Raw genomic sequence first — 13,911 nt, forward strand, 5'->3', positions numbered from 1 at the left:
TAAAGGTAAACATAGACATGTTGTTGGCATACCTGTTGTTTCCGTTAAAATAGGAGATCATTGTTATCATGGCTTATGTGATGTGGGTGCTAGTGTGAGTGCAATTCCTTATACCTTGTACCAAGAAATTATGAATGATAGTGCACCTGCTGAGATAGTAGATATTGATGTTATTATTAAGCTTGCCAATAGAGATACTATTTCACCAATTGGGATTGTTAGAGATGTTGAAGTCTTGTGTGGGAAAATTAAATAACCTACTGATTTTCTTGTTCTTGGTTCCCCACAACATGATTTTGTCCCATTATATTTGGTAGACCTTTCTTGAATACTGTTAATGCTAAGATACATTGCGAGAAAGATATTGTTACTGTTGGTTTAGGGGATATGTCTCATGATTTTAATTTGTCTAAATTTCATAGGCAACCCCATGATAAAGAATTGCCTAGTAAGGATGAAATTGTTTGTCTTGCTTCTATTGCCATGCCTCCTACGGATCCTATAGAACAATATTTGCTAGACCATGAAAATGATATGTTTATGAATGAAAGAAGGGAAATAGATGAAATATTCTTTAATCAAGGGCCTGTTTTGAAACACAATTTGCCTCTTGAAAACCTTGGAGATCCTCCTCCACCCAAGGGTGATCCCGTGTTTGAGCTTAAACAATTACCTGATACTTTGAAATATGCTTATCTTGATGAAAAGAAGATATATCCTGTTATTATTAGTGCTAACCTTTCAGAGCATGAAGAAAAGAAATTATTGAAAACTCTGAAGAAGCACCGTGCCGCTATTGGATATACTCTTGATATTCTTAAGGGCATTAGTCCCACTCTATGTCAGCACAAAATTAATTTGGAGCATGATGCTAAACCAGTTATTGATCACCAACGACGGTTAAATCCTAAGATGAAGGAAGTGGTAAGAAATGAAATACTAAAGCTTCTAGAGGCAGGTATAATTTATCCTATTGCTGATAGTAGATGGGTAAGTCCCGTTCTTTGTGTCCCTAAGAAGGGAGGTATTACTGTTTTTCCTAATGATAAGAATGAATTGATTCCACAACGAATTGTTACATGTTATAGAATGGTAATTGATTTTCGCAAATTGAATAAAGCTACTAGAAAAGATCATTACCCTCTACCTTTTATTGATCAAATTCTAGAAAGACTATCCAAACATACACATTTTTGCTTTCTAGATGATTATTCTAGTTTTTCTCAAATACCTGTGTCAAAAGACGATGATCAGGAGAACACCACTTTTACTTGCCCTTTCGATATCTTTGCCTATAGACGTATGCCTTTTGGTTTATGCAATGCACCTGCTACCTTTCAAAGATGTATGACTGCTATATTCTATGATTTTTGTGAAAAGATTGTTGCGGTTTTCATGGATGATTTCTCCGTTTACGGAACTTCTTTTGATGATTGCTTAAGCAACCTTGATCGAGTTTTGCAGAGATGTGAAGAAACTAATCTTGTTTTGAATTGGGAGAAGTGCCACTTTATGGTTAAAGAAGGTATTGTCTTGGGGCATAAAATTTCTGAAAGAGGTACCGAAGTTTATAAAGCTAAAGTAGATGCTATTCAAAAGATGCCGTGTCCTAAAGATATCAAACTTATAAGAAGTTTCCTTGGTCATGTTGGTTTCTATAGGAGGTTTATTAAAGACTTCTCTAAAATGTATAGGCCTCTCACTAATCTCTTGCAAGAAGATGTTCCTTTTGTTTTTTATGATGATTGTGTAGAAGCATTTGAAATACTTGATAAAGCCTTGATTTCTGCTCCTATTGTTCAGCCACTTGATTGGAATCTACGCCTTGAAATTATGTGTGATGCTAGTGATTATGATGTTGGTGTTGTGCTAGGACAAAGAGTTGATAAGAAATTGAATGTTATTCATTATGCTAGTAAAACTCTAGACAGTGCCCAGAGAAATTATGTTGCTACTGAAAAAGAATTTTTAGAAGTTGTATTTGCTTGTGATAAGTTCACATCTTATATTGTTGATTCCAAAGTAACTATTCACACTAATCATGCTGCTATTAAATATCTTATGGAAAAGAAATATGCTAAACCTAGACTTATTAGATGGGTTCTCTTGCTACAAGAATTTGATTTGCATATTATTGATAGAAAGGGAGCTGAGAACCCCGTTGCAGACAACTTGTCTAGGTTAGAAAGTGTTCTTGATGACCCACTGCCTATTGATGATACTTCTCCTGATGCTCAGCTAGCTGTCATAAATGCTTCTCATAATACTCCATGGTATGCTGATTATGCTAATTACATTCTTGCTAAATTTGTACCGCCTAGTTTCACATACCTGCAAAAGAAAAAGTTTTTCTATGATCTAAGACATTACTTTTGGGATGACCCACACCTTTATAAAGAAGGAGTAGATGGTGTTATTAGACGTTGTGTACCTGAGCATGAACAGGACCAGATCCTACACAAGTGCCACTCCAAGTCTTACGGAGGACACCACGCTGGAGATAGAACTTTACACAAGGTATTGCAATCTAGTTTTTATTGGCCTGCTCTCTTCAAGGATGCTCATAAGTTTGTCTTGTCTTGTGATGAATGCCAAAGAATTGGCAATATTAGTAGACGTCGGGAAATGCCTATGAATTATTCATTTGTTATTGAACCATTTGATGTTTGGGGCTTTGATTATATGGGACCTTTTCCTTCCTCTAATGGGTATACACATATTTTAGTTGTTGTTGATTACGTTACTAAGTGGGTAGAAGCTATCCCAACTAGTAGTGCTGATCAAAACACTTCTATTAAGATGCTTAAGGAAGTTATTTTTCCGAGGTTTGGAGTCCCTAGATATTTAATGACTGATGGTGGTTCATATTTTATTCATGGTGCTTTCCATAAAATGCTTGCTAAGTATGATGTTAACCATAGAATTGCATCTCCATATCATCCTCAGTCTAGTGGTCAAGTAGAATTGAGCAATAGAGAATTTAAATTCATTTTGCAAAAGACTGTTAGTAGATCTAGAAAGAATTGGTCTAATAAACTTGATGATGCATTATGGGCTTATAGAACTGCTTATAAGAATCCTGTAGGTATGTCTCCTTATAAAATGGTTTATGGAAAGGCTTGTCACTTACCTCTTGAATTAGAACACAAGGCATATTGGGCTATTAAAGAGCTCGATTATGATTTCAAACTTGCCGGTGAGAAGAGGTTATTTGACATTAGGTCGCTCGATGAATGGAGAACCCAAGCCTATGAGAATGCCAAGTTGTTTAAAGAAAAAGTTAAAAGATGGCATGGCAAAAGGATACAAAAACGTGAGTTTAATGTAGGTGATCATGTTTTGCTATACAACTCTCGGTTAAGATTTTTTTGCAGGAAAGCTTCTCTCTAAATGGGAAGGTCCTTACATTATCGAGGAGGTCTATCGTTCTGGTGCCATAAATTCAACAATGCCGAAGGCACAAATCCGAAGGTGGTAAACGGTCAAAGAATCAAATGTTATATCTCAGGTACTCCCATAAATGTTGAGACCAATATAATTGACACCGTAAAACCGGAGGAGTACATAAGGGACACTTTCCAAAACGTTTCAGACTCCGAAAAGGAATAGGTATGTGGCACAGTAAGTAAACCGACTCCAAAACGTTTCCAATGGCAATTTTTCTCCGTTTTGGAATATTTAAAAAATTAGGAAAATTAAAAGTAGTCCGAAGAGTGCACGAGGCATCCACAAGGGTGGAGGGCGCACCCTACCCCCTGGGCACGCCCCCCTGCCTTGTGGCTACCTCGTGTGCCCTCCGGACTCCGTTTTCTTGCACAATACTTCTTTTGGTCGGTAAAAAATCAATATATAATCTCCCGAAGGTTTGACCACCGTACCACGGCAATATCCCCTATTTCGTTTTGAGCTGTTTTGTACCAGAGTTTTCAAAGCCAGACATCATGTCGTCCCCCTCCTCCAAAAACGCAGGCGACGATACTTGGCCAATGAAGATAGAGATGAAGATAGAAGAACTTGGGGAAATCAACGAGGGTGATAAGATGAAGAAGGCCGCGGAAGATCAAGTTCCGACAGCAGAAGAAGAAGACATTCTTCAACCTTACTACAATCATCTTACCCCAATTGAAATTGAAGCTTTCAAGATCATTGAATTAGTTCATGTACAAAACAAATATCTCACCCATGAAAATATTGTGTTGCAAGAGCATATCATTACCCTCCAGAGCATCATTCATAGATTGGAGTTTCTCCTTCGCTGGAAGTGTAGCACTACTTCATCAACAACTCCATCATCACCACCTCCGAAGAAAGAGACATAAATACATGGGTATGGGCACTCCCCTTGGCAACTGCCAAGCTTGGGGGAGGTGCCCCGGTATCGTATCACCATCACACCTTTACCTTTACCGTTTTTCTTAGTTTGATCCTTTTGGTTATATCTTGATCTAGTAGAATGAAGTTTTTAGCATGATCCAGCTTTGAGTTTTGTTTTGATCTCTATCTATGTAATCGAGTCCGTAAGTTATATATAATAAAGAGTAGTTTTGAGTTGAGAGCTTTGCAATTTTGCTATGATATTGAGGGAATTAAATAATAGAAAGAACAAAAAGAAATAAAAAGATCATGTGTTGATCTTATGGAAAGTAATGACTTCACATAAAAAGAGTACGATGAATAAAAGTAATTGAGAGTTGATAAACATAGTTCTGGTCATTGTTGCAATTAATATTAGAGATTTAATATTAAAATCAAATAAGATTTTGTTCGGAGTTTTTATCGCTATTTTATTAAGGAAAAAATGTGTTTTCCATAATTTCAATCAAGGCCCAAATAAATGTTCACCTTGTCCGCTATATTTTTAGAAGACGGGGAAAATTTATTTCAGGATTTTTGGAGACAGTTTAGTATTTCTTTTCTTTGTTTTTCTGCGCGGAATTATTTAAAAAAAAAGTCAACCGCCTTACCGGGCCGTGTCCGACTAGGACACTGCACCCGGCCGGCCTTTTTAAGACCGAGGCCCGAGCCGCCCCGCCCCGCCTCGAAATTCGCGTCGTCGCCGCCGGATTCGCCGTAGCCGCCGCCGCCGAGCCCCGCCGCCGCTGCCGCCGCGCCGCTTCACCGTCGCCGCCCCGCTGCTGACTCCGCCGCCGGCCACCGCCTCGCCGGAGTTGCCCGCCGCCGCCTCCATCACGTGTCCCGAGGTAGCCGCCGGTTTTTGTTAGAAAACCATTTGTTTTTTTAGAACCCGCGGTTATTTTATTTTAGATCGGTTTTATTTTTTTCCCGGTTTAGTTATTTAGCGAATGCCCGTTCGTACGTTCGTTTAACGAACGGTTTTCACCCGTTAGCCGCAGACAGTGAATGTTCGTTCGTTAGCCTGCTCATTAGTTTTTCTTTTTCCAGGGATTTTTCTGTGATTATTTTTGATCGCGATTTCTGCCCTGTTTTTCGTTTTAGTTTATCTTTTCTCGTTTGTCGGAATCAGGCGATTCAAGCGCCTAGATCTTCGTTTCGAAGCCCTCTTTCTGTTTAACCAAATTGAACAAGATTTTGCTACTGTAAAATTTGACTTAAGTCTAGATTAGTAAACGGATCTTGTTTCTTTCGCAGTTTGAGTTTTGTTGCTTCGTTTCATTTGATTCTTTTTGCAAACCGGAGTTCTTAAGTTGAACTTTCTGGTTAGATCTCTTATTTGAGGTTTACCCGTGCTTTTAGTTGAGTGCTTATTGTATGCTTGTTTGTATGCGATAGAGTACCCGGAGTGCGAAGCGTGCTACTACGAGTCTCTAGGTTTCACGGATCATCAGCATGGCAAGTAACACTTTGATCATACCTCTTTACTACCCAGTTTTATTGCATTAGATCAATCCTCAAAAAATTGCATGGTTAGGATATGATTAACTTGTGGGTTTTGGGAAGTAGATGAGGTAGTACCTATTTACCTGTTTAGTATGAAACCTATGGGAGTTACTTCTACGTTGCTTATATTGCTATGCTATGCTCGTAGATGTGGATTGGGTTTGAGTGTATCCATGATAGATGTGAGTTTGTTAATTAATGGTTCAACTTAAGGTGGCAACTTTAATACACATCTGGGTGGATTGTTTGTGGGCACCTGGAGAATCCAGTGTTGTCCTAGTATATCCCGGAGGACCCGTGTGATCATCCTACGCTCCGCCACCTAGGCTCAAAGGGATCATAAGATTATTCATGCTAGAAACTTCCATGTGTGGCCACAAGCCATTATGGGATCTGGCATAGTTGAGTAAGTTGCGTGAAGCTCTTGAAGAGGTAGACTAGCAGATGTAGTGGGTTGTAGGTGGTACTGTCTATCCAGAGTAGAGAGTTAATGCTTCAGAAAGACTGTGTCTCGAATCTCCGACCATGGATGTATTCGAGTTTTGTGGGGAAAAGTGTGCAAACCTCTGCAGAGTGTATAAACTAATCATGGTTAGCCGTGTCCCCGGTTATGGACATCTTGAGTATATGGTTCTTGGATTATCATGTTGATCTCATCACTCTTAATATAATTTGATTGGATTTAATGATGATGCTTAATTGGGATTGAGTTGGAGGAACCTTCTCAATGTTTAACAACCACCATGATAGTTTAATAAAATTTATTCCTTTGTTGTAGGGAAAAATTGCCTTTATGCAAAACTGTAACCATAGAGCTTTCCACCAGCCAGATATGCATGTAGCGATAGCAAATATTCTGTTCATTACTCTTGTGTTACCTTGCCAGCATATTCCATGTGCTGACCCGTTTCGGGCTGCAACGTTCATGTTGCAGACTTTTCAGACGATGAGTAAGGAGCCATAGGTCGTTATCTTTCACTCAGTGATGCCGTTGGATTTGATGGACTCACTTTATCTTCCAAGCCTTCCGCTGTTATCGTTTTAGATGGCCTTAAGCCATATTTATTGTAATAAGTTCTCTTTTGAGACATTCGATGTAATAAGTGTGTGATTGCTACTCTGTTATAAATCCTCCAGTACTGTGTGTGTCAGCATTACCGATCAAAGGATGACACTGATGCACAGAGATCAGACTGTTTGAGGTCTGGTCGCTACAAGATGGTATCAGAGCACACGTTGACTGTAGGACACGACCACTAAGCTAAAACCCTAGATCACTACTCTCTTTTCATTCCTGACTCCTCTCCATTTTCTACTCCTTAGGATGGCAGACTCGAGGAACAAGTTTACACAACCGGATGAAGACACGCCGTTTGGACGACACTTGAAGGAAGTCACTAGATACCTGAACATTGGAGTACCAAGCTTCACCGGGACCTACAATGCCACTTTACCAGAAGAGGAGCGCTGGATGATTCGAGTTCAAGTTCCAGGAAGGACTTTCACGCCAGTTACTGAGCCCATAGAGTTTTCCTTTGATGCACCAACCTGGAGTCTAGGAAAGAGCATGGGAGCCCACATCACCATGGGACGCATTGGAGAAGTTTACCACAAGGTTCTCAAGGATACAATCTACCAGATTTGTGGGCGCCAGATGAGCAATGGGAGATGATCAACACCAGGAAGGATAGGTCCATTGCAGCTTTCTTCCAGGAGTTAAACCAGCACATTCGTCGCCAGGAGAACCAGATGTGCGCAGGCATGATAGATCTAAAGAAGGCAATGACCAGGATCAAGGAGCTGGAGGAAGAACTCAAGTCTACACGCGATGGATATGAGGAGGAAATGACGATATTCGTGGAGAAGAATGACGATCTAACAAGGAAGGTAGGAGTATTCATGGGAGACCCCGCACCAGGAGGAGAAGACGATGATTCCACCTGCCTGGAGAACTACATCATCATCGATGACACCGACTCAGACCCCGACGATAGCGATGATGACGTTGTTGATGAAGCTGGAGCAGATATTATAGAATCTTCCACCAATCAATTTTTCTAGTCGACCACCATATCAGTAGTAGTATTCCCCCATGTATATAGCTTAGTCCGAGCACTTTTGTAACGATAGTTAGACCGATTGTATGCCCTTGTTTGAATTGATTGAAGTGATATGATTGTGTTTGTCTCATGTGCATATGGGTAGTGTTTTCCCCTAGACCTCATTCTATTTTGTTTTCTCACCTTTTCTAAACCCATCAGATGCCTCCGAGACGCGACAATGGATTTGCTTTCCCACCGGAGCTCACTCAGTTGATCCAGCAGCAGAATACATTGATGCAGATACTAGTCCAGAATCAGAACCAGGGGAACAACAACAACAACAACCCACCACCACCACCTGTTGATCACTTAGCCCGTTTTCTAAGGCTGAATCCGCCGGTGTTCTCCAGTAGCACCGAGCCGATAGTTGCAGATGATTGGCTCCGCAAGATTGGAAGGGAGTTGACCACTGCAGGATGCACAGATGCGGAGAGAGTGCATTTTGCCGCACATCGGCTTGATGGACCCGCAGCATCATGGTGGGAGAATTTCACAGCCACTTACCCCATCGACACTGTCACATGGGACCAGTTTCTGCAGGCTTTTCGCACTGCCCATGTATCAGCAGTAGCTATGGCCATGAAGAAGCGCGAGTTTCGCAACTTACGCCAAGGAGGACGCACCATTGGCCAGTATGTGGATGACTATAGTAAGCTAGCATGTTATGCCCCAGATGACGTTGCTACGTATGCAGCTAAACAGGAGAAGTTTCTGGAAGGACTGAATGATGAGCTGAGCATGCAGTTGATGGTGGCAACTTTCAATAACTACCAGGAGTTGGTAGATAGAGCTCTCATGATTGAAGGGAAGCAGCAGCAGATTGACAACCGCAAGAGGAAGTATGGACAAGGGAAGTATAATTCTGGAGCTCAGCAGAGACCCCGTTTTACCTCGAACTCGGGAGGACCCCTTCAACATAATCATGGAGGTCACAATCACAATGGAGGGATTTCGCACAACCATAGTGGCCCCAGGAATGGGAATGGTAATGGAGGAAGCAACGGCCAGAACCGTTCCAACCCAGCAACGCCCGCCAAGAAGGATCTAAGTCACATTACTTGTTTCAAGTGCGGGAAGAATGGACATTATGCCACGGAGTGTTCTGAAGCAAAGAATGGAAATGGCAATGGAAGCTCTGGGAAGAAGCCCAACCCTTTCAACAGGGGACAAGTGAACCACGTTAGCGTGGAGGAGGTTGAAGCGCAACCTGATGCAGTAATAGGTAAGTTTTTGGTTAAGTCATTTACTGCAATCGTTCTTTTTGATACTGGTGCATCGCATTCATACATATCAAGGGGATTTGTGGATAAGTTTAAACTGCCAACCCAAGCCCTTAGGTCACCCATGTTAGTAACCTCACCAGGAGCAGAGTATATGGCTAGCCTATGGTGTGATCGGTTACCATTAAGGATTGGTAACTACCTGTTTCCCTCAGACCTAATAGTATTGGAGTCACAAGGACTGGATGTGATATTAGGCATGGATTGGTTATCGAAGTATGGAGGGAACATTGACTGCGCCAGTAAGTCTATTTTGCTTACCACCCCAGAAGGAAGAAGGATTAAGTATGTATCCCGGCATGTGCCGAAGAGGACTCAAGTGAATTCATTATCAGGAGTTGTACAGGAGGAAGTACCAGTGGTGAAGGATTTCCCGGATGTATTTCCAGAAGAGTTGCCAGGCATGCCACCGGATAGAGACATTGAGTTTTTGATCGAGCTTTTGCCAGGCACAGGGCCAATATCTAAGAGACCGTACAGGATGCCCGCTAAGGATTTAGAGGAAATTAAGAAGCAGATTAAGGAGTTACTGGATAAAGGCTATATTCGCCCAAGCTCGTCACCTTGGGGATCACCAGTGCTTCTAGTGGAGAAGAAGGATGGATCGCTGAGGATGGTTGTTGATTATCGAGGATTGAATGAAGTAACAATCAAGAACAAGTACCCACTGCCGATGATCAATGATTTGTTTGACCAGTTGCAAGGAGCTAAGGTGTTTTCCAAGATCGATCTGCGATCAGGGTACCACCAGCTGAAGATTCGAGAGCAGGATATACCTAAGACAACTTTTACCACAAGGTACGGGCTATATGAGTATACCGTTATGTCATTTGGTCTGACTAACGCACCCGCCTATTTCATGAACATGATGAACAAGGTGTTTATGGAGTTTTTGGATAAGTTCGTCGTGGTATTCATTGATGATATTCTGGTCTACTCGAAGAATGAAGAAGAGCATAAGGAGCATTTGCGTTTGGTACTTGGGAAGCTTAGAGAACATCAGTTATATGCCAAGTTCAGCAAGTGTGAGTTTTGGTTGAAGGAAGTTGGATTCCTCGGACATGTTATATCCGGAGAAGGAATAGCAGTAGACCCTACCAAGGTTGTCACTGTGACAAATTGGGAAGCACCCACGTCAGTTGGAGAGATCCGGAGTTTTCTTGGACTCGCAGGATACTACCGGAGGTTCATTGAGTATTTCTCGAAGATTGCAAAGCCCATGACGGAGTTGTTGAAGAAGGACACCAAGTTCAAATGGACTGAGGAATGTGAGGCCAGTTTTCAGGAGTTGAAGAAACGTTTAGTTACAGCTCCAGTGTTGATTCTTCCAGATCAACGCAAGGATTACCAGGTGTATTGCGACGCTTCTCGTCGAGGACTTGGAGCAGTGCTTATGCAGGAGGGAAGAGTTGTCTCATATGCCTCACGACAGCTTAAACCCCATGAGTTGAATTATGCTACCCATGATTTGGAGTTAGCAGCCGTAGTGCATGCATTGAAGACATGGAGACATTTTCTCATCGGAAATCATTGTGAGGTGTACACGGATCACAAGAGTTTGAAGTATATCTTCACGCAGAAGGAGTTGAATCTCAGGCAGAGGAGATGGTTGGAGCTCATTAAGGATTATGATATGAAGTTGCATTATCATCCCGGAAAGGCTAACGTAGTAGCCGATGCGTTGAGCCGCAAGAGTCATGTCAATACACTCATGACCGGAGAGTTACCCAAGGAGTTAGCAGAGGATCTTCGTGAGCTATGTTTGGAAATAGTTCCGAGAGGTTATGTAGCAGCATTGGAGATTCAGTCTACTTTGATGGATAAGATCAGAGAAGCTCAGAAGACGGACAAGGAGATTGCCGAGATAAAGGAAAGAATGAGCAAAGGAAAGGCTAAAGGATTTCGTGAGGATCAGCACGATACCTTATGGTTTGAGGACCGCGTATATGTGCCTAATGATCCGGAGATCAGGAAGTTGATTCTGCAAGAGGCCCATGATTCGCCGTATTCGATTCACCCAGGAAATACCAAGATGTATCTGGATTTGAAGGATAGTTTCTGGTGGACCGGAATGAAGAAGGATATTGCGGAGTATGTAGCAGTTTTGTGATGTATGTCAGAGAGTGAAGGCAGAACATCAGAAGCCAGCTGTATTGTTACAGCCATTACCGATACCCGAATGGAAGTGGGATAAACTAGGCATGGACTTTATCACAGAATTGCCTAGGACTCATTCAGGCTATGACTCAATATGGGTTGTAGTCGATCGTTTAACGTAGGTAGCTCATTTCATCCCAGTGAAGACCACTTACACCAGTGCTAAGTTGGCAAGATATACATGACCAGGATCGTATGTCTGCATGGAGTTCCGAGGACCATTGTATCAGATAGAGGAACCCAGTTTACCTCAAAGTTTTGGAATCAGTTGCATGAGACTTTGGGAACCAGGCTAGAATTCAGTACAACTTTTCACCCGCAGACAGATGGACAGACTGAGAGAGTCAATCAGATTCTGGAGGACATGTTGAGAGCTTGTGCGCTAGACTATGGATCTAGTTGGGACGACAATTTGCCATATGCAGAGTTCTCTTACAACAACAACTATCAAGCCAGTTTGAAGATGGACCCTTTCGAAGCATTGTACGGAAGGAGGTGTAGGACACCGTTGTTGTCGGGTGAAGTTGGAGACCGTCAGTTGTTTGGACCAGATTTGATTAAAGAGTCTGAAGAGAAGGTTAAGCTGATTCGCGATAGACTCAAGGTAGCCCAGTCCAGGCAGAAGAGCTATGCGGATTCTAAACGCAAGGAGACAGTTTACGAAGTCGGAGACAGAGTGTATCTTCGTGTGTCCCCACTTCGAGGAGTTAAGCGTTTTGGAGTTAAGGGAAAGTTAGCACCACGTTTTGTGGGACCATACAAGGTTTTGGAACGTATGGGAGAAGTTGCTTACAAGTTGGAATTGCCCGAAGGATTGTCAGGAGTTCACGATGTGTTCCACGTTTCTCAGTTGAAGAAGTGCCACGCAGAGATGGCTGATATTCCTCTGAGAGATACAGTGCCACTGGAAGCGATTCAGTTGGATAGCGATTTGACCTACGAGGAGAAACCAGTGAAGATTCTCGAGTTTGCCAGCCGAGTCACACGCAGCAAGGTTATCAAGTTCTGCAAAGTTCAGTGGAGCCACCATACCGAGGATGAAGCCACCTGGGAACGAGAGGAAGACCTACGGAAGGATCACCCTCACCTATTTTCTAGCCAACCCGAATCTCGAGGGCGAGATTCATCTTAAGGGGGGTAGGTTTGTAACATCCCAAATTTTCAATTTGGAATGTTATACATTAGATCATCATTGCATATCATATTTTATTGCATTTTGGCTTGATCCTAGAAATTCTACGCAACTCAAGGACCCACGGAGAGAGTTGGGGATTTCGTTATTTTCATATTTGAGTTTTCTCAAATTTTGAAAAGAGGATCGTTTGATTTTAATTATTTTCTCTTCGAATATTTCTTTTATGAAAATAAAAGAGAGGGGATAAAATGACTTCCCCAAAATAAAGAAATATTGGAGATTTAATATTAAAATCAAATAAGATTTTATTCGGAGTTTTTATCGCTATTTTATTTGAATTAGGAAAAAACTATGCGTTTTTCAAAATTGCACTAGAGGCCCAAATAAATGTTCACCTTGTCCGCTATATTTTTAGAGAACGGGGAAAATTTTATTTCAGGATTTTTAGAGTCCGTTTAGTATTTCTTTTATTTGTTTTTCTGCGTGGAATTATTTAAAAAAAAGTCAACCGCCTTACCGGGTCGTGTCCGACTAGGACACTGCACCCGAGGCCCGAGCCGCCCAGCCCCAAACCCTAGCGTCCCGCCCCGCCTCGAAATCCACGCCGCCACCGCCGGATTTGCCGTAGCCGCCGCCAAGCCGCCTCGCCGTCGCCGCCCCGCTGCCGACCCCGCCGCCGTCACGCGTCCTGAGGTAGCCGCCGGTTTTCCTTAGAAAACTGTTTGGTTTTTTTGAAACCCGCAGTTTTTTATTTAGATCGGTTTTTTTTTTCCCGGTTTAGTTATTTAGCGAACGCCCGTTCGTACGTTCGTTTTAACGAACGGTTTTCACCGTTAGCCGCAGACAGCGAACGTTCGTTCGTTAGCCTGTTCGTCAGTTTTTCTTTTTCCAGGGATTTTCCGCGATTATTTTCGATCGTGATTTCTGCCCTGATTTTCGTTTTAGTTTATCTTTTCGCTCGTTTATCGGAATCAGGCGATTCAAGCGCCTAGACTTTCGTCTCGAAGCCCTCTTTCTGTTTAACCAACTTGAACAAGATTTTTCTACTGTAAAATTTGACTTAAGTCCAGATTAGTAAACAGATCTTGTTTCCTTTGCTGTTTGAGTTTCGTTGCTTCGTTTGATTTGATTCTTTTTGCAAACCGGAGTTCTTAAGTTGAACTTTCTGGTTAGATCTCTTATTTGAGTTTTACCCGTGCTTCTAGTTGAGTGCTTATTGTATGCTTGTTTGTTTGCGATAGAGTACCCGGAGTGCGAAGCGTGCTACTACGAGTCTCTAGGTTACACGGATCATCAGCAAGGCAAGTAACACTTTGGCCATACCTCTTTACTACCCATTTTTATTGCATTAGATCAATCCTCAAACAATTGCATGGTT

Source organism: Triticum aestivum, chromosome 3D, assembly GCF_018294505.1.
Source record: "Triticum aestivum cultivar Chinese Spring chromosome 3D, IWGSC CS RefSeq v2.1, whole genome shotgun sequence".
NCBI lineage: Eukaryota > Viridiplantae > Streptophyta > Magnoliopsida > Poales > Poaceae > Triticum > Triticum aestivum.